This window comes from Medicago truncatula, chromosome 2, assembly GCF_003473485.1.
Source record: "Medicago truncatula cultivar Jemalong A17 chromosome 2, MtrunA17r5.0-ANR, whole genome shotgun sequence".
NCBI lineage: Eukaryota > Viridiplantae > Streptophyta > Magnoliopsida > Fabales > Fabaceae > Medicago > Medicago truncatula.
The window spans coordinates 29237006-29257852 of record NC_053043.1 but is presented as its reverse complement, the minus strand read 5'-3'; the positions used below and the strand labels follow the sequence as shown (position 1 = coordinate 29257852).

Below are 20847 nucleotides of genomic sequence, written 5' to 3'. Positions count from 1 at the left end.
CTGTCGGAACGACACTCTTATTTTACTACTTCGGTAAGACCGTGCACTTGCGGTTTTATCGCATCAAGTTTTTGGCGCCGCTGCCGGGGAGTTATTGTAATTTGATTAACTTTTTAATAGTGGTTATCTAAAATATATATATATATATATATATATATATATATATATATATATATATATATATATATATATATATAAAATATTTTATTTTCTTTTCTTATCTTTTTATTTTTTTATTTTTTATTTATTTCTTATATATTCTATTTCCTTTTCTTTTTATTTTTTATATATAAATCTCTCTCTCCTTCCCTTTTTCCTTATTTTATTATTTTATTTTATTTTTATTTTTTTATTATTTCTTATCTTTAACCATTCTTATCTCAGGCATGGCTCAAAACTATTATCCTTGGACTCCTTCCCCTGTTTTGCCTCCTTGTTATGGAATATTTGATCATACTGGTCAACTAGGTAGTGTTGTTAGAAGTCCTGAGCAAGTAAACTATGCTCAATATAATCAAGGGTTTAGGAACGATCAATTTTTTCAAACCCCTCAAAATCTTTTTGGACAACAAACAACACCACCTGGTTTTGAAAATAACCAAGGAGTCCCTCAAAGATCCAACTTGGAACTTTTGCTAGAAAATCTTGTATTAGATAACTCTAGGCACAACAAAGAATTTGAAATCCAAGCTAGAAATTTGCAGGACTCTCTCGATAGGCTTTCCTCAAAAGTAGATTCTCTTTGTACTCACAACAAAATTCTAGAAATTCAAATCCCTAATGTAGGCCATCAAGTAGCCTCTCGCTCCCAAACCTCTGGAATCCTTCCGAGCCAACCTAAGGCTAACCCAAAGGTTCAACCGAATGATGTTATACTTAGGGATGATAAACAATTAGAGGAACCCGTTGTGGAAACCAAGACTAATGAAGTTGAGGTAGAGAGTGAAAAGCCACAAAGTGAGAAAGTTGTGATAGAGAGTGAAAAGCCTAACATATCACCACCTTATGAGCCAAAAATTCCTTTCCCACAAAAGTTTGATGAGTCCAAGCTAGATGAGCAGTTTAGAAAAATTATTGCAAACATTCAAGAAAAATTGCCATCTAAACTTAAGGATCCAGAGAGTTTCTCCAAACCATGTGTCATAGGATCCGAGATTATAGAAAGAGCCATGTGTGATTTGGGGGAGAATGTCAGTTTGATGCCATTGTCCCTTTGTGAAAGATTGGGTATAGGATAGAGAAACCCTTTGACCGTCAAGCTAATGACTTTAAACGAGCGCTTCGTGGGAGGCAACCCACGCATTTAATTGCTTTTGTTTTATTTGTTTCTTTTTGTTTTAAGTTATTTTGTAGGTAATTGTCCAAGAATGATTCAAGAAAAAAAAAATTTGAAGTCCCGGTCTCCAGAACCTTGGCACGGCTCGTGCTCACACTGGCACGGCCGTGCCAGACCTTGCCACTCCAAAACCAAGCCAAACTCCAGGAACTTGGCATAGCCCGTGCCAACAGCTGGCACGGCCGTGCCCAACCCCAGTTGAGTATAGCCACATTTTCTTTTTCCACTTCATCTTCCCTCATTCTCTAACACCAACATCTCTCCTCCTTCAAACTTCTTTCTAAAACCTACATAACCACCAACCTTCACACCTTCATATCTCCATCAAAACCCCACCAATTCACAAAAATTTCTTCACCCAAAATCAACCAAATTCGTAGCCTTCCCTAACCTAACCCAAAACCCACAAATTCATCACCAATTTCCACCACCCAACTCATAACACTCACCCCATCACTAAACCAACCCTTTCCACTAGCACATTCCCTAAAAACAACCACACTAAATCCAACCAAGGTCAAGGCTATGGCTTCCGAAAGAGGTGGTAAAGAGGTTGCAAGCTCGTCAAGAGGACCTCCCCCAAAGAAGCAAGTTACAACAAAGAATCTTGGAATACAATTCAAGGACAACAAGCAAAGGGATAGGTATAAAATTCTCATCTCTAAATCTATACATGCTTGTAAATTTTCTGATTCTTTTAGCTTGAATGTAGTAGGCATTCACGATAATGTGTTTAACTTTCTAGGAAGCTAGCAGCATTCACAACCCTGTGCTTAGGTACCTTCAAAGGGTTATGGCTTGCACAATTTGGGGTAGGATTGAATTGGGGAACACTAGAACTGATGAACTCTTCATGTTGTGGGCTATGCTTAACAACCACCCCGTTAACACTTACTTTTCCATGCTTGATTACCTTTCCCATCTCGGTAATAGGTCTAATGGTAGGGGAGAGATAGTGGTAGGTGGTATCATCACATACATAGTTAGGCAATTGGGAGTGGGTGAAGACCAAGGGATTAACAAGATTGAGGGAAACAATAGGCTTAACATAGAGGCCCTTATCTCTTTGAACTTCATAAAACCTCGACCACCCATGGCATATACACTTAAACTCAATGTGCCTATTTTGATTATACTTTCTAACCCATCTCGGACTAACACCGAGGTGGAAGAAAATTTGTTGTATGTTGGTGATAGTTCGCAGGTACATGAAGAGCACATTATTGAAGAGGAAGGTGCACACTTGCACCAAGAAGAGGATCACCATGACCATGAAACCGGAGGAAACAATGATAATGAAAGATGGACATGGATGCGAACCGAGGTTGAAAGGATAAGCACCGAGCAACTAAGGCAAGGTGTTGAATTATCGGGACTAAGGAATGATGTCCTAAGGGGCAACCGCATATCCGAAGAAAATAACCAAATGCTTCGGAACATGATGCACCATTTTCACCTCCAAGGTCCTCCCTATAAGAACTCAATGAAAAATGTGAGCTTTCCTCTTCCTCTCTTCTCTTACTCCTCCTCCTCCTGCTTCTTCTTCTTCTTCTTCTTCTTCTTCTTCTTCTTCTTCTTCTTCTTCTTTATTTCTCTTATTTTGAATCATTGAGGACAATGCTTCTCCTAAGTGTGGGGGGAGCCTAAATAAAGTGTCTTTAGTCGTAGTGTTTCCAAACTCCCTTAAACTTTATTCTTTTGTTTTGTTTTATTGTAAAAGGCATGAATAAGCAGCTTGTTTTTAATGTTTTATTATGACATAAATTTTTTTGTTCTCTTCAATGGTTGTTTCTTGTACATGAAAGTGATTTCTTGTGTTGTAAGTATTCTTGCTATACCCACATCAAGTTTTATTGTGAAAATTCTCCAATGAGAATAGCACCTAGTTGCAATCCTTGAGTAAGTGTATGAATAGGTATTTTAAGGAACACGTTCTAGCTTTAATGGTAACCTGCACCCTTAAAAATCTTCAGAGTAAAAGTAGTATAAGTTTGTGTGGGAATAATTCTGATGTGATGAAATGTGTAAACCGAAATGGGGCAGAAGGATATCACCAGCACGTGGAGGAAAGGATACCCTCTCACTGACTTCCTAAATGTGGTGATGACTTCTCAAACAAATTGTGCTTAAATTAAACCCTCTAAAAAGAGGAACTTCCTAAGTGAAGTAAACAAGTTGTAGCACTACTTAGGGTGATCATAGAAACTTGGAGGAAAGGATACCCCTGATGAGATAAAACCGCAAGTGCACGGTCTTACCGAAGTAGTATAAAAGAGTATCGTTCCGACAGGGAGTAGTTCAATTTGATTAACCTTTAGAGATGATTAGAAGAGAGAAGAGAATTGTAAGTTGGGGGTTTTTAAACGGTTAAAAAGCAATATAATAAAAGAGCCTTGGGATCGTTGGTTTCATCTAAATAACAAGTCCTTCTCAAACCAAAACCATAAGCTTATAATGTTATGTTAGACCTAATTTCTCAAGACAGTTTCTCTTAAGTTCCTCTAGCAACCAAGCCTATTTCGCTGACTTGATTACTATTGGATTTTGGTTCCTCTAACAACCAAGCCTATTTCGCTGACTTGATTGTTATTAGTTCCCTTGAAGATCGAAACTATATGTCTCAAAGATTGCAAAGCCTATTTCGCTGACTTTGCAATCCTTGTCTGAATTCACTTGTTCGAATATCAAAGCTCCACTTTCGTTTTATGAATTGATATTTGGAATAATGGACGAACAATTATCAAACCCTCCACTTTCGTTTCCACAGTTTGATAATGGTTAATCCATGTTAAGACGGTGAATTCAGATAAGAAACTAGGGTTACATAAGATTAAGGCTTAGGGCTTGGTTTGATTAGGATTATGTCATTTAGACTTATCCAACAATCCCAAGACAAGAAGAAGTCTACTCACTCATGTTCATCGTAGACATGGGGGAGAAGAGAGAAAGCATGAAAGTAAAAGACAGGAAAATAAAGGAAAGGAAAAGAACTTTATTTAGAAAAGCAATTGTCACTTATTGTATTCCTAGTAAAGATGATTATTTGTGATGGCTAGCTACTCTATTTATAGTACACAATTGACTTAAAATCTAAGCAAGTATATTCCAAGAATATTCCTCAGTAGATTGTGCGCCAAAATAGAATAGCTTGGAGTCCAAGCAAAAGCAGCAAAAGGTCTCTGGAGGGTGGCACGGCCGTGCCAAGGCTAGCACGGGCCGTGCCAGGCTTCTGACTTGTGGGAGATATATTTTGTTTCCCAATCTTCGTATTTTCGTGTCCAATTTGCTCCAAATCCCTTTCTTTTGCTCCAAGACTCAATCCATCCAATATTCTTCCCTGAAATATAATAAATTGCAATTTAAAGTAAACTATCCTAAAAAGGAAATAATACTAATATAAAATAATATAAAATCTAAATAAAACTAAACTAAAAAGCATATTAAAATAGCATATAAATGACTCATCAAACTCCCCCATACTTGAATCTTTGCTTGTCCTCAAGCAAAAGGCATAAACATAGTAGCATCAACAGTTAAATCAAATGACAATTTAATTAAAGCACATGTCTCCTCAAGGGCTTAAATCCCAAATGTACACTAATCACAAACTCAAGTATTTCTTGAAATCTTTATTCTACCCAACGATCAAGTTTTAAGTGAGTGTGTGTGTGAAGTCCAACCCTTTTCTTGCTCCTGTATAAGATAGGCATTATGAGGAAACATGGTCTACTCCTAGCACTAAACTAACCAAGAAAGATTCCTTCTACAATTCATATAAGAGAGATGGGAGTATTTGAGAATTTTTGTTCTTTGCCAAATGCACATTTTAAGTTCTTTATTTAAGGAACAACATTTTCACGTAGGAGGTCGGAGGGCCTACCCCCTTCCCCAATCTAGTTTCAACGATGCTTTTTAAAGTTTTTTTCTCAAGATAACAATCACCTTCACGTAGGAAGTCGGAGGGCCTACCTCCTTCCCCAATCTAGATTCAGCGATGAGATCTTGGAATTTATTTGGCTTTTTGGCTTTTTATGATCTCCCTTATACTCACTTATACTACTGGCGCTTTGAGAGTCTTTAAAGGTTAATGCACCACTAAGATTAGAACGCGTTTCCTTAAAATACCTATTCATACATTTACTCAAGGGAAGCAACTTTGTGTTTTTCTCATTGGAGAATTTTATTCACTTTAAAACAAGATGTGGTTATATCAAGAAGACTTAAAACACAAGAGTTTTCTTTTATGTACAAGAATCAACAAAATAAGAGGAGACAATGAAAATTTTTGTGTCATGATGTTTTCAATAAAAATTAGCTACTTAACCATGCCTTTTACAATAAAACAAAACAAAAGAATAAAGTTCAAGGGAGTTTGGAAACACTACGACTAAAGACACTTTATTAGGCTCCCCCCACACTTAGGAGAAGCATTGTCCTCAATGATTCAAGATAAAAGAAAAATAAAAGAGAAGGAGAGGTAGAAGAAGAAGAAGAAGAAGAAGAAGAAAGAGGAAGAAGGGAAGAGTGGAAGAGGAAAGCTCACATTTTTATTATTGAGGTCCATATGGAGGACCTTGGAGGTGAAAGTGGTGCATCATGTTCCGAAGCATTTGGTTATTTTCTTCGGATATGCGGTTGCCCCTTTGGACATCCTGTCTTATGCTCATGAGTTCAACACCTTGCCTTTGTTGCTCGGTGCTTATTCTTTCGACCTCGGTAGTCATCCATGCCCATCTTGCATCTTCATTTGTTTCACCTTCATTAGGGTCATGGTGTTCCTCATCATGGTGCAGTTGAGCACCTTCCTCTTCTTGATGCAAGTGTGCACCCTCTGTTTCTTCATTATGTTGTTCTATGTGCACCTGTGGGTCATCATCAACATACAACAAATTTGCTTCCACCTCGGTGTTAGTTCGAGATGGGTTAGGCAATAAAATCAAGACGGGCACATTGAGTTGGAGTGTATAGACAAAGGGGACTCGAGTTTTTATGAAATTCATAGAGATGAGAGTTTCTATGTTTAGTCTATTGTTACCCTCGATCTTGTTTATCCCTAGGTCTTCACTCACACCGAATCGCCCAGCTATGTATGTTATGATACCACCAACTACTATTTCTCCCCTACTATCGGACCTATTTCCTATAAGGGAAAGGTAGTCAAGCAAGTAAAAACAAGTGTTAATGGGTTGGTTGTGCAGCATAGCCCAAAGCATGAAGAGTTCATCATTCCTAGTGTTCCCTAGTTCTTTCCGTCCCCTAATGGTGCAAGCCATAACCCTTTGAAGGTACCTAAGTACAGGGTTGTGAATGTTGCTAGCTTTGTTGGCACGTGTGTTAAATTGGTCAAGACCGGTGATTTGCTCCCAAAAGGCGGCGGGTTGATAGTCAACCGGTTTTAAATTTTGATCCCAAGAGTCGTGGATGAACCCCGCATTTGCGAAGCCCATCTCATCACAGAAGTGCTGAAGAGACATCTCGTAATCAATATTCAAAAGCCGGAAAGAAACTCTATGGTTAGGGTTATCAAAGTTCAACCTATCTTTCGTAAAAACAATGGAACTTAAAAATTCATAGGTGAAATTCTCATACCCTCGCATAGGTCTCAACATATCAACCCATCCTAACCTTTCTAGTAGATTCAACACATTATCTTTAATACCTAGCTTATTCATGTCATGGTTATCAAGGTACCTGCAAGGTTGTAGAGGTTTAGAGATTAGAAGTTTGTACCTATCCCGTTGCTTGTTGTCCCGGAAGATGATGCCATGATTTTTGGCTTGTGCTTTCTTCTTTGGGGGAGGTCCTCCGGATGAGCTTGCAACTTCCTTTCCACTTCTCTTTGAAGTCATTTTCTTGACCTTGCCTTTGGTGTGGTGGTTTGGGTAAGGGTTATGAGATTGGTGGAGAATTTTAGGTTTTTGGGTTAGGTTTATAAGGGTTACGAATTTGGGTGATGTTGTTTGGATGGATGAAATTGGTTTTTGAATGGTGGGTTATGATTGGAATGGTGTTTGTGATTGATTGGGTGGAGAAATTTTGGGAATTGGTGAGATTTGGGGTGGGTGTGGAGGTTTGAGGTTTTATGGTTATGGAGGTTTTAGAGAGAAGGTGAAGGTAGAGAGATGTTTGTGTTTGAGAGTGAAGGAAGAAGATGAGGGAAAAACGAGCAAATAGCCTACCTGGGTCGGGCACGGCCGTGCCAACCTTAGCACGGGCCGTACCAACATTCTGGAATTTTTGCTGGTTTTGGGTAGGCAAGGTCTGGCACGGTCGTGCCAGTGTGAGCACGGGCCGTGCCAAGGTTCTGGACATGGGGCCTCAAAATTTTTCTCGTTTTCTTGAATCACCTTCGGACAATTACCTACAAAATAACTTAAAAACAACAAAAACAAACAAAACGAAAGCAGTTAAATGTGTGGGTTGCCTCCCACGAAGCGCTCTTTTAGTGTCATTAGCTTGACGTTAAGAAAGTGTCCTTAGAAAGGATCAAAGAGATCATATTGTGTAGTTGACGCTAGGAAACGTTCCTTCACATTATGTACTTCAATCATGTTACAAGAATAAAGAGCGGGACCTTTCATAACATTTTCCAACTCGAATCCAATCATCGCATCACTCGCTTGAAAAACTATCCTACCACTCTGAACATCTACTATAGCACCTGCAGTAGCTAGGAAGGGTCGTCCTAAGATTATAGGGACATCATGGTCCTCCTCTATGTCAACCACCACGAAATCAGTCGGGATATATATCCCTTCTATTTTGACGGGTATGTCCTCGATGTAGCCAACGAGAGGGATAGTAGAACGATCCGCTAACTTCAAGATCATCTCGGTAGGTTTAAGCTCTCCTATTCCCATCCTTTTGAAGAGGGATAAGGGCAACAAACTTACACTAGCCCCTAAGTCACACAAGGCCTTGTCAACGGTTTCTTTCCCTATCACACAAGGGATGGCAAAACTACCTGGATCTCTAAGCTTCGGGGGTTGCTTCTTGACGATTGCACTACTTTCCCTAGTTAAAGCTATTGTCTCTTTGTGATCCATAGCCTTTTTCTTTGAAAAAATTTCTTTTAAAAACTTGGTGTATAGAGGCATACGAGACAAGGCTTCAGCAAAGGGAATCTTAATGCAAATCCTTTTAAGTATGTTGAAGAATTTAGCAAATTGGGCCTCCAAGTTGAGCTTAGTGAGCCTCAATGGGTTAAGGGCCTTGTTCTTATCAAGCGGTGTCTTTATCGCATCCTTCTCACCTAGAAGCTTAACACTCTCTCCCTTGACACCTTTGGCTTTGGTAATGGTCTCTTCTAACTTATTGCCCCCAAGAGAAATGGCATTGACATGGGCTTTGGGGTTTGTTTCAGTTTGACCAGGAAAGACTCCTGGTGTTTGAGAAGAGATGGCCACTTGTTGGGCCACTTGGGAGATTTGGGTCTCAAGCATTTTGGTGTGTGTGGCGATGGAATCAACCTTGGTATTGAGCTTGGAGAGAGAGTCGTTCAGAGATCCTGTTTGGTTTTTTAACTCCTGAAGTTGTTTATTTTGATTCATCATGCAATTTTCCAACAGTATTTCCAAACTAGATTTCTGAGCTACTCTCTGGTTGTTTGTATAGCCAGGTGGTGCTGTTTGCCCATAGGAACCTTGAGGATTTTTGTAAAAATTTTGATTTGGCCTCATTCCTTGGTTGTATTGAGCGTAATTCAGTTGCTCAATATTGGCAGCACTACCTAACTGACAATCAACACTTGTATGACCAGTTATACCACAGACTTCACAAGTAGGGGATGCATGGGAAGGTTGGGCAGCATTAACATTAAGTTTTTCAATTTTTTGTGTTAATGCCTAGACCTTAGCAGCAAGGTGGTTATATTCAGAGACTTCGTGTATACCTGCCTCTTTCTTAGAGGGAGTAGGAGTGGTGACGGCTCTTTCGTTGGTTCATTGATAGTGATTTTGAGCCATGTCCTCAATCAAAGCATAAGCCTCCGTGTAGTTTTTGTTCATTAGAGCTCCACCTGCAGCTGCATCAACAGACATTTTAGTGGTATATGACAAGCCATTATAAAATGTGTGGACTATAAGCCACTTCTCTAGGCCATGGTGGGGACAAAGTCTAAGCATTTCCTTGAAACGCTCCCACGTCTCATAGAGAGACTCCCCATCTTTTTGATTGAAACGCGTAATTTGGTCTCTAAGCTTAGCTGTTTTAGATGGGGGGGAAAATCGGGCGAGGAATGCTCGCCTCATATCGTCCCATGAAGTAATGGAACCGACTTCTAGGGAATGGAACCAAGCGCTAGCTCTATCCCTTAAGGAAAAGGGAAAGAGATGAAGTCTTACGGCTTCTTGGTTCTCTTTTATGGTGCCACTGAGTCTAAGGAAGGAAGAAATATGGAGATTTGGATCTTCAGTGGGTGATCCAGAAAACTGGTTTTGCTGCACTAAATTGAGTAGTGCAGGCTTGATCTCGAAGTTATTACCCGCAACCGTTGGGTACACGATAATAGCTTGTGGCTCTTCCGTTGAAGGAGTAGCATACTCTTTGAGAGTGCGTTCAGCCATAGCAGTATTATTTTGTGCCTCTCTCTTTTTCTTATGCAAAAATCTTTCGATCTCAGGAATAAATTCTCCGAGACTTTTACTTCTTCGCATAAGAAACCGAGAACCCAAGAAGTTAGTGGTAAAACAAAAGAAAGAAGTAGAAGAAAAGAGGAAGAGAAGAGAGTTCTAATCACAAGGAAAGAGTTAATCAAATTAGTTTACTCCCCAGCAGCGGCGCCAAAAACTTGATGAGATAAAACCGCAAGTGCACGGTCTTACCGAAGTAGTATAAAAGAGTATCGTTCCGACAGGGAGTAGTTCAATTTGATTAACCTTTAGAGATGATTAGAAGAGAGAAGAGAATTGTAAGTTGGGGGTTTTTAAATGGTTAAAAAGCAATATAATAAAAGAGCCTTGGGATCGTTGGTTTCATTTAAATAACAAGTCCTTCTCAAACCAAAACCATAAGCTTATAATGTTATGTTAGACCTAATTTCTCAAGACAGTTTCTCTTAAGTTCCTCTAGCAACCAAGCCTATTTCGCTGACTTGATTACTATTGGATTTTGGTTCCTCTAACAACCAAGCCTATTTCGCTGACTTGATTGTTATTAGTTCCCTTGAAGATCGAAACTATATGTCTCAAAGATTGCAAAGCCTATTTCGCTGACTTTGCAATCCTTGTCTGAATTCACTTGTTCGAATATCAAAGCTCCACTTTCGTTTTATGAATTGATATTTGGAATAATGGACGAACAATTATCAAACCCTCCACTTTCGTTTCCACAGTTTGATAATGGTTAATCCATGTTAAGACGGTGAATTCAGATAAGAAACTAGGGTTACATAAGATTAAGGCTTAGGGCTTGGTTTGATTAGGATTATGTCATTTAGACTTATCCAACAATCCCAAGACAAGAAGAAGTCTACTCACTCATGTTCATCGTAGACATGGGGGAGAAGAGAGAAAGCATGAAAGTAAAAGACAGGAAAATAAAGGAAAGGAAAAGAACTTTATTTAGAAAAGCAATTGTCACTTATTGTATTCCTAGTAAAGATGATTATTTGTGATGGCTAGCTACTCTATTTATAGTACACAATTGACTTAAAATCTAAGCAAGTATATTCCAAGAATATTCCTCAGTAGATTGTGCGCCAAAATAGAATAGCTTGGAGTCCAAGCAAAAGCAGCAAAAGGTCTCTGGAGGGTGGCACGGCCGTGCCAAGGCTAGCACGGGCCGTGCCAGGCTTCTGACTTGTGGGAGATATATTTTGTTTCCCAATCTTCGTATTTTCGTGTCCAATTTGCTCCAAATCCCTTTCTTTTGCTCCAAGACTCAATCCATCCAATATTCTTCCCTGAAATATAATAAATTGCAATTTAAAGTAAACTATCCTAAAAAGGAAATAATACTAATATAAAATAATATAAAATCTAAATAAAACTAAACTAAAAAGCATATTAAAATAGCATATAAATGACTCATCAACCCCCTCACGGACTTCCAATGTGAAATGATAGCCCCTAGGCATCTACAAGCCCCCAAATGTATAAATTCATCAAATCTATCTTAACTCTCCCACCTCTCTTATATGAAATGAAGAAAAGATTTTTCTCGGTCATTTTAGTGTTAAGGTTAGAACCTGTTCCTCATAATATCTATCTTATACAGGAGCAAGAAAAGGGTTGGACTACACACACACACTCACTTGAGATTTGTTGTTGGGTTGAATAAGTTTACAAGGAATACTTGAAGTTGTGATTAGTGTACATTGAAATGAGACCTCGAGGGAGACATAAGCTTTTATTTAAATTGTCATATATTAATCCTTTTGTTGCTGCCATGTCTATGCCTTTTGCTTGAGGACAAGCAAAGATTCAAGTGTGGGGGAGTTTGATGAGTCATTTATTACCTATTTCTAGATATTATTTAGTTTAGTTTTAATTAGATTTTAGTTTATTTTATATTAATATTATTTCCTTTTTAAGATAGTTTACTACAAATTGCATTTTATTATATTTCAGGAATGAATATTGGATGGATTGAGTCTTGGAGCAAAAGAAAAGGACTTGGAGCTGATTCGGTACGAAAATACAAAGATTGGAAGACAAAATATGTCTCCCTTAAAGTCAGAAGCTTGGCACGGCCCGTGCTAGCATTGGCACGGCCGTGCCACCCTCCAGAGTGTCTTTTGCTGCTTTTGCTTAGATTTTAAGCTACTCTATTTTTAGCCCGAATGTAATTGCTTAGATTTTAAGTCAAATGTATGCTATAAATAGAGTAGCCATCCATCACAAATAATCATCTTTTCTTGGAATACAATATGTGACAATTGTCTTTCTAATAAATGTTCATTTTACTTTCTTGTTATTTACTTTTATGCTTTCTCTCTTCTTCTCCTTGTCTACAATGAACGTCAGTGAGTAGACTTCTCTTGTCTTGGGATTGTTGGATAAGTCTAATGACATAATCCTAATCAAACCAACCTTTAAACCTTAATCTTATGTAACCCTAATTCCTTATCTAAATTCACCGCTTTAACATGGATCAACCATTATCAAACTTTGGAAACGAAAGTGGAGGGTTTGATAATTGTTTATCCATCATCTCAAATATCAATTCATAAAACGAAAGTGGAGCTTTGATATTCGAACAAGTGAATTTAGACAAAGATTGTAAAGGCAGCGAAATAGTCTTTACAATCTTTGAGACATATAGTTTCGATCTTCAAGGGAACTAATAATGATCAAGTCAGCGAAATAGGCTTGGTTGTTAGAGGAACCAAAATCTAATAGTAAGCAAGTCAGCGAAATAGGCTTGGTTGCTAGAGGAACAAAAGAGAAACTGTCTTGAGAAATTAGGTCTAACATAAGGTTATAAGTTTATTAGTTTGGTTTGTGAAGGACTTGTCATTAGGATGAACCAATGATTCCAAGGCTTTTATCTTTTCTTTTATTTTCTTATAATTAAAAATCCAAACTTTTAACCTTCGAAACTTTCATCCAATCATTATTAAAAGTTAATTGAATTCATAACTCCCTGTCGGAACGACACTCTTATTTTACTACTTCGGTAAGACCGTGCACTTGCGGTTTTATCCCATCAAGTGCTAGAAGAGATAAAAGAAGGGAAGAAAACTGATTTGGAGTTAGTTGACTGTGTAACACTATTCAACCATGGAGAGGAAGTGAATTTCAAAATAGACGAGAATGAGATTACGAAGTTTTGAGATAGAGTTTGTGTGTCGAATATTGTAACACCCCGTTTTTCCAACATAAAAATTTCATAACAATTATGAAGGTATTCAACACATAAACGAAATGCTACACTTCTTAAAAATCATAAATGAGATAAATAAAAATTTATCCTTCAACATAATTATTCAAAACTTCGCAGCGGATTTAATTCAACATCATAAATAGTCTTGACACGTAGGCCTCATCAAAACATCTCATAAATATCCAATTAACATCTTAATCATATAAATTCATAATCAAATACGTAAGGAATAGAAAATAGCCACAAAAGTTCCTATCCCGTTACGTATCAGAGCACCTAAAGACACGGTGAGGGATAGCCACTCACGACAGCAATCAACAGCTACTTATTCTCGATCACCTGCAAGTTACTCATACGAAGAGCAACATTTCCAAGCAGAAGGGGTGAGATTTCACAAAAAAATAATATTAAGCATATAATTCAACAATTATATTTAACAACATGAAAGCATCATAATATCATCATAGATAATAATATAATCATATAACACTTCATTAACAGCTCATATATATAGAATCACAACTTAACATCTTGACAACTTAACAACTTTGACTCGACAATGCGACTTCGACTTGACTATGCAACTTAAACCTCTTATATGCATGTGGTACCAATCCAGGGCATCAAGCCCTCAACGTATTAAGTATTAATATACTTCCAGGGTATCAAGCCCTCAACTTAGTTGAGCTAAAGCTCCAGGGCATCAAGCCTTCAACGTGGTGAGCAAAGGGTCCAGGGCATCAAGCCCCCAACAATGAATGAGTATGCATGGACTCAACAACTTAACATCATAGAAACATTGACCTCTTATATAAATCCAATAATTTGGAACATCATCTTTCATCTTAGACCGACTCATGCAGCTTAGTTAATAAACAAACAGCAACATAGGCAGTATATAAAACAGTTCATGATATAACAATATCAAATGCAAATCAACGACATCTCAACATTATAAATAATTCATGTAATGCATATACATTTATATCACATTATTAACAACATCAAATCATATAATTCAGGCTTACTTGAACAACAACAGTAAGATAAGCAACTTAGTTTCTTACCCCCAAGATCAACTCACATCAACTCGTGCGACAAAGGTCACATTTAACCTAACAAGGTGTTCTGTAACTGGGCAACTCGCAAGGCGAGAGCCTCTACTCGCTATGGCGAGTTCAGGAAAAAGGGCATTCGCCTTGGCGAGTAAGCTACCCGCCTTGGCGAACAAGAACTGGGTGCTCTCGGGAATTTGACATTTTCCACCCAAAAATCCATTTTTAAACTTTCCTAGGTTCAATCTCAATCTAAAAACTTGCCTAATCATTATTATACATGTTCAGGCACTCATAATCATCTAAAGTTCGACTTAACAAGCGAAATCGCAAATCAGGTTCCTCACTGGTCACACTCGCTATGGCGAGTGAACTGCTCGCTATGGCGAGCTGCAAGGTGCAACTCGAGAGGCGAAAGGGACATGCTCGCGAGGCGAGCGATGAAGATCCTCACTCGCTATGGCGAGGATCAACACTCGGGAGGCGAGCATGAATGTTGGCTCGGGCAGAAGTGCAGTTTTCACGAAAATTCACCTAATCACATGGTTTTAATCTTAACATTGATTCCTGTAATCATCATATGGATTATCTAAGGTCTGTAAACAGTTTCTACATCAATCTAACAATTCTACATCAATTAATCATCAATTTTCTCACTTTAACCCTAATTTTCAACTTCTCTAAATTAATCCTACACTTGTTAGATACAACCATCAAAATTACAGACTGAATAGAATTGAATGCTAGTCTCACCCTTACCTTAGAAATTGAAATCACAGCTCTTTAGGTCTTCTTCTCTTCTCTTGGCTTTTTCTTCCTTTTCTCCAAAACTGAACGTACGTACTACTTTTTCTAAACTAGGTCTTCTCTTATTTATATCTCCTCTATCTATTCTATCTTATTCCTCTTTCCCCCCCCCAAAACTCTCTAAAATCTCAAAACAACCCCTCAACTCAATATTTATTTTATTTTCAAATCTTATTTTATTAAACAATAAAATAAGTTACAACACATCGTTAAATCACATAAATCACTTAAATCATACAAATCATATAAATATGTTCTAAACTCAACAAAATAATTAATTAATCAAAACGGGCGTTACAAATATGCCGGAACTGAAGCAGAGTATCTTTGAGGAGGGTCACAAACATTTGAGTATACACCCGAGAGCCACTAAGATGTATCAAGACCTTAAGGAGATATTGTGGTGGGAAAGTGTGAAGAAAGATATAGCTGAATTTGTGTGTGCTTGTTTAGTCTTGCAAAGGTCAAGGGGTGGAGCATCAAGAGTCGTCGGGGTTAATGCAACCTTTGAGTATTCTAGAGTGGAAGTGGGACAATATTTCTACGGACTTTGTTGAGGGTTTTCCAAATAACGAGAAGTGAAGAATTTAAGGGGAAAGGAGATTGCATTGGTGAAAGTGACATGGGGAGGACCAGCTAGAGGAAGCATAATATGGGAGTTGTAGGGTTAGATGAAGAAGTCCTATCCGGATTTATTTCCTTCAGTCAATTTTCGAGGACAAAAATTCTTTAAGTCGAGGAGAGTTGTAACACACCGAAAATTACATGTAATGATTTAATGAAGTTAAATAGAAGAATTCTTGATTTTTTTTTTTTTTATAATAATGGTGTTATGCTGCCAGAATATTATGTTAGCTATGAAGAAATAGACATATGATGATTAATGACGTGCTATGAGTATTATTATGATGAAAGGGAAAAATAAATAAAGTAATATAGAGGCGGGAGGTGTAGAATAGAAATTTTAATTAAGTGGGGGAGGGAGAAGTAAAAAAATAATATAAAATAGAATGACAAGAATAATATTATGAGGTTAGCCCATATAAAAATAGAGAATTAACAATCAAGGCTTCCACTTTTTCTGAAACGTAGAAGCAAGAGAAGAAGAGAGAAGAGGAGGAGAAAACCCTAGTTTCGGAGAAGAGAGCCAGAAAGCTGTGACTTCGAAGATTCGAGGTAAGGGGGAGATCCCTACCACTTTAGGGTGTTTAATCTATGATAGTTTATTTAGTATGAGGTGTTATTATGATGTGATTTATGATGAAATTATGGCGTTGCATAGAGGCGATGATGTTGTTGAACGAAAGAGATTTATGAGATTGATTTAGGGTATATAAATTGAAGATTTTGATCTCGAAAAGAGTAGGTAATCCGGTGAGACAATGGAAAAGTTAATGTTTAGATGATAGAGTAACTCTAGGTAATGTCTCATATCAATTTAGGATCAAACGAGGTCAAAAACAGATATTTCTAGCCAAGTTAGGGGTAAATTCGAGGGCAAAAACGCTGTTTTCTGGGTTCTGAAAACTGCCCAATCGCGCCACGATTGAAACCCAACGTGCCACGATTTTTCCAGCAACCAAAACCATTTTTTAAGCTGTCAAAACGTGCCACGATTGGAACTCAACGTGCCACGATGCAGTGTGGACTTAGACTATTTTTATGCCTCCAAAGGGTTCCTAAGATGTATCGTAAGGCCCCAAATCAATAAACTTAGATGAGAGGAGTTTAAATAAAGGTTATGAGAGTAGTTTCATAAGACATAATGAATTTAAACCAATATGAGTATCAAAAGTATTTGAGGAGAACTAAAGTAAGGATATGTGTTATTCTATGACTGTAGTGATAGGAAATATTTGATGAGCCTTAAACATAGTTTAGTGAGAGGGAGACATGACTATTATACGGGAGAATACGGAAGGATAGTTGTGGTAGTCTTCAATGACAAGTGAATTCCCAATGTAAAGGTAAGAGTCGTAAACTATTAAATCTAAATGAGAGAGTATGCTTAAGTGTCATTAGGATTTATTATCTCAAAAATCAAAAGAGATTAGGTAGTGAAACGATGAAGGACTTAGAAGTGAAGTAGAGAGAGTTGTGAGAGGGTAATTCAAGAACTAATGAAGATGAAAATAGTAGTAAATTAGAGTAAAGGATAGCTGCAACGATGAGACTATAAAAAAGAGTAAGAACTAAGGTAAATTAAAGAGACATGATGGTAAAGGAATAAGGTAATAAATGATGTTAATGATGTGGCAAAGTATGAAGTAAGGTACAAGATATGAATGGGTTAAAGAAGTGAAATTACGATGATAAGAGGGAATAATAGTAGATGGTTATGGGTAATTGATGAGGTTAAACATAATAGCCTTAAATACTAATGAGCTTAGGAAAGTTGTTAGGTTGTAGGGAATAAGAGTTAATATAAGCGGTAATGTTAAAGAGTTGATGAGGTGCATATAAACAAGGAGAAGGATAGGTGGGTTAAATGAACGAATAAGATGAAGGATGAAGTGTGTCACCAGGAGTAAAAGACGCAGAGAATGAAAATTAAACTAATGGTGGGTGTAAGATTTAGATGTGATGTGAATATGACAAAATTATGAGTTAGACATAAGTAGACGAATATATGGTGTAAAATAATGATGAGTTGCTAATGACGTAAGATGATGATGTAAAATGAGGTTATGATTATTAAAGACGAATGATGTAAAATGACATATGATGAATGACGTACTTGTTTTCTAATAACAAGTAATATGACGAGTAACTATGATGTAAAGATGATGTGTTGTTTATGTGTCTTCTAAATGATGTTTTGGTGGGTCCACATGCATCATATCATACTGCATAATGACGAATGACGGATGTAAGTTCAGTAACACACCTTTGACTTACATTATTATGACGATAGGATCCGGTACCGGCATGCATGTAGGTCTAGGGATGAAGTATGTTGCATATAGGTCATGTTAGGTGAACTGTGATATGTGCTAATGATGTGAATATGATATGTGTGTTAAAGGTGTGCATAAGATGTATGTGTTAATGATGTTTAGGAAATGAATTGTGTGAATATTATGATGAATGATTGAGGATGGTATGATGTTGATGAGATGAAGGACCGATAAAGATATGATTATCTACTTTATTATTCATGTATCCCAACATATGTTATGATGTGAATTCTCACCCCTTTGTTGTTGTTTGTGTATGTTGGTGTATGTACCCTTGGGGTACAAATATTCAGGGCGAGGAGCTTTAGATTTGCGAGATGATTAGAAGGTGGCGATGGGGGACATACCACCGTAGCTATTATTTGGGATATTAAGTAGTCGAATAGATACGTGCTCTGATCTGTAACACTGGGGTTCGGTTAAGCGTTGAATGTCCTTAAATTACAAAGTTGATTTAAGAACTATGATTATTTAAGCTATTTTTCCTAAATAATGTTAAAGACAAGACATTTATAGTCATGAAATTTTATGAAGTATCTTCCGCTGTTGTATCTGATTCTCTATTATTTTATTAGTGTGAAAGATGAATGAATGTGTGACATCCTTTTTCGTTAAATCCATGATTATTATTATTATATAAAATTACCGTCGGGAATTAGGGTGTTTCACGTTGCCGCTAGGGTGTCTCCTCTAATGATCTTCTTTTCTTTCTTTTCTACGTTCAACAATACTGACTCTTCTAACTCCTAACTTTTCTATTTATATTGGGGTCGGTCACTTGTTAAGATTCTCTTCCCCTCTACTCACTATTCTTTTACTCCTCCCATCCCCCTTTATTTAAAACTTATATTCTACACCCCCGACTCTACGTTATTTTATTTTGACTCCTCCCTTCATTATAATTAAATTCTCGCATTATTCCTCGAGCATTATCAATATTCCATTTTGTCTCAATAACAAAACAATACTCCATCATAAACAACATCAATAATAGTATTAATCAAAACTTCACCTAATGAATATCAATGAATTAAATAGAAACTAAAAGTTGGGGTGTTACAGATGACTTGTCACATAGTTAATAATTATCTTGAAATTTATATCAGCGACAACTTGTCTGTTGTGTTATAATTATTTTTAATTTGTACTCAATGATAACATATCCCGTGTATAATACATATTTTTTTATATTTTTAATTTTTTTTCCCTTATATTATGAACAAAAAAGGAGAATGCCCGTTATACACGGGGGAAGTTGTCACCGATAAAAATCTACTAACATCCAATTCTACTAACATATATATAAAAATCGAAGTCCATCAAAATAAAATAAAAAATTGTTTCATAGTTATGAGTGGAAATTAGTTACACTTTTGTCAACATTATCCGTAATTAGTTTTTAAAAACACAAATAAATTAAATTTTGCAAAATAACCATCATGCACATGAAATTAAGAAGATAGTGGGTTTTAATATGGATGATAATGAAATTTTGATGAACTTCAATTTTTATATATTGTTAGTAGATTATTGTTAGTAGAAGTAGATGCTAGTAAATTTGTATCAGTGACGAGTTCGTCTGTGTGTAAAAATAATTTTTAAAGTTAACAGTGACAACTTGTTTCGTATATAATAATTTTTAAATTGGAAATTGGTCTTCATTTTTTTTCTCTCATGTTTTTTCATGTGTCCACATCTCTACCCTTAAATCTCCTTTCTTTTAAATCTTTGTTCTCTATTCTTTATGATGAAAGGTGAAGATTTAAGTGGCTCTCTTGTCACATAATAAGATTCATTTCCGACTAATATAATTGTATTGTAGTTTCTAGTTTTCCTTTATTTATCATAAAAGGTTATAGAAGAAATAAAAGATAATGAAAGGTTGATAAAAAAACTATTTATGTTCCTCTTAAAAAAAAGCTATTATGTTGAACACTTATTGAGTGATATAAAGGGACACTCGACTCACGAATGTATATAAAAGACTTTCAACAACGAAACTATTTTTTAGAAGGCTCTCTTGCATCTCCATAAGTGCTAAAAAGATTTATTATAAATTGATTAAAAAATATATGTATTTTTTACTTAAAAAAGGACAACCAGTATGACTAAAGTTTTCAAGTTTATTTATGTTATTATTAAATTTAGTTTGACATTAATTTCTCATAAAAAAGTTTTCAAATTTGTTTATGTTATTATCAACTTTAGTCATAAACAAAAATTACATCTATTTCTCATGACTTTTGAAAAGAGGACATATTAAAAAGAGGACTCACGTTAACTTTTTCTTTGAATATTTTAAACCACATGTTCTATTGTACTAAATAATTAAGATTTGGTGTAAGTCGACTGGTGTCAACAGATCAATTGTAAGTCGAATGATGTGAATTGAATTATGATTCTGCCGAACCTGGTATCTTTGGATTGATGGAGTTGAATGACCTTTTAGTAGGACACTTTCATTGGCTATTCCCTTCTTCTCTGTCGCCCATGACCTTCTTCTCCAGGTGAATGGGGGTGGTGACTTGTACATGCTACGACGCTCAAATCAGTGAATGATGTAGGATGATAGGTGTATCTGACCCCGAGCGTATGAGCCATTATTTATAGTGGAGGTTTGGGTTTTTGCGCTTGCACCGTTACCTAGACACCTATTGTGGAAGGACAATCATGGTCCTTTTAGGGATAGTTGTAGTCTTTTGAAGGATAGTTGTGATTGTTTGCTCCTTGGATTATTTGTGCCATGGACCATGTTGGTTGTTCACCTTTGGTCTGTGTGCTTCTCTGCCACACACCATGTTGGTTATTCACATTTGGTCCACGCACTCCCATGCTAAGGACCATGTCGGTTGTTCATCTTTAGTTTGTG

At 36.8% G+C, this 20847-nt stretch overlaps 1 non-coding gene across 1 annotated transcript; it reads left to right on the top strand.

Moving 5' to 3' along the window:
* The first annotated feature begins 9430 nt into the window (after positions 1 to 9430).
* LOC120578769 (small nucleolar RNA R71) lies at positions 9431 to 9537 on the top strand. Its single transcript, XR_005644580.1, has one exon. It is a non-coding gene; the product is annotated as a small nucleolar RNA R71 (small nucleolar RNA).
* Positions 9538 to 20847: the final 11310 nt, after the last annotated feature.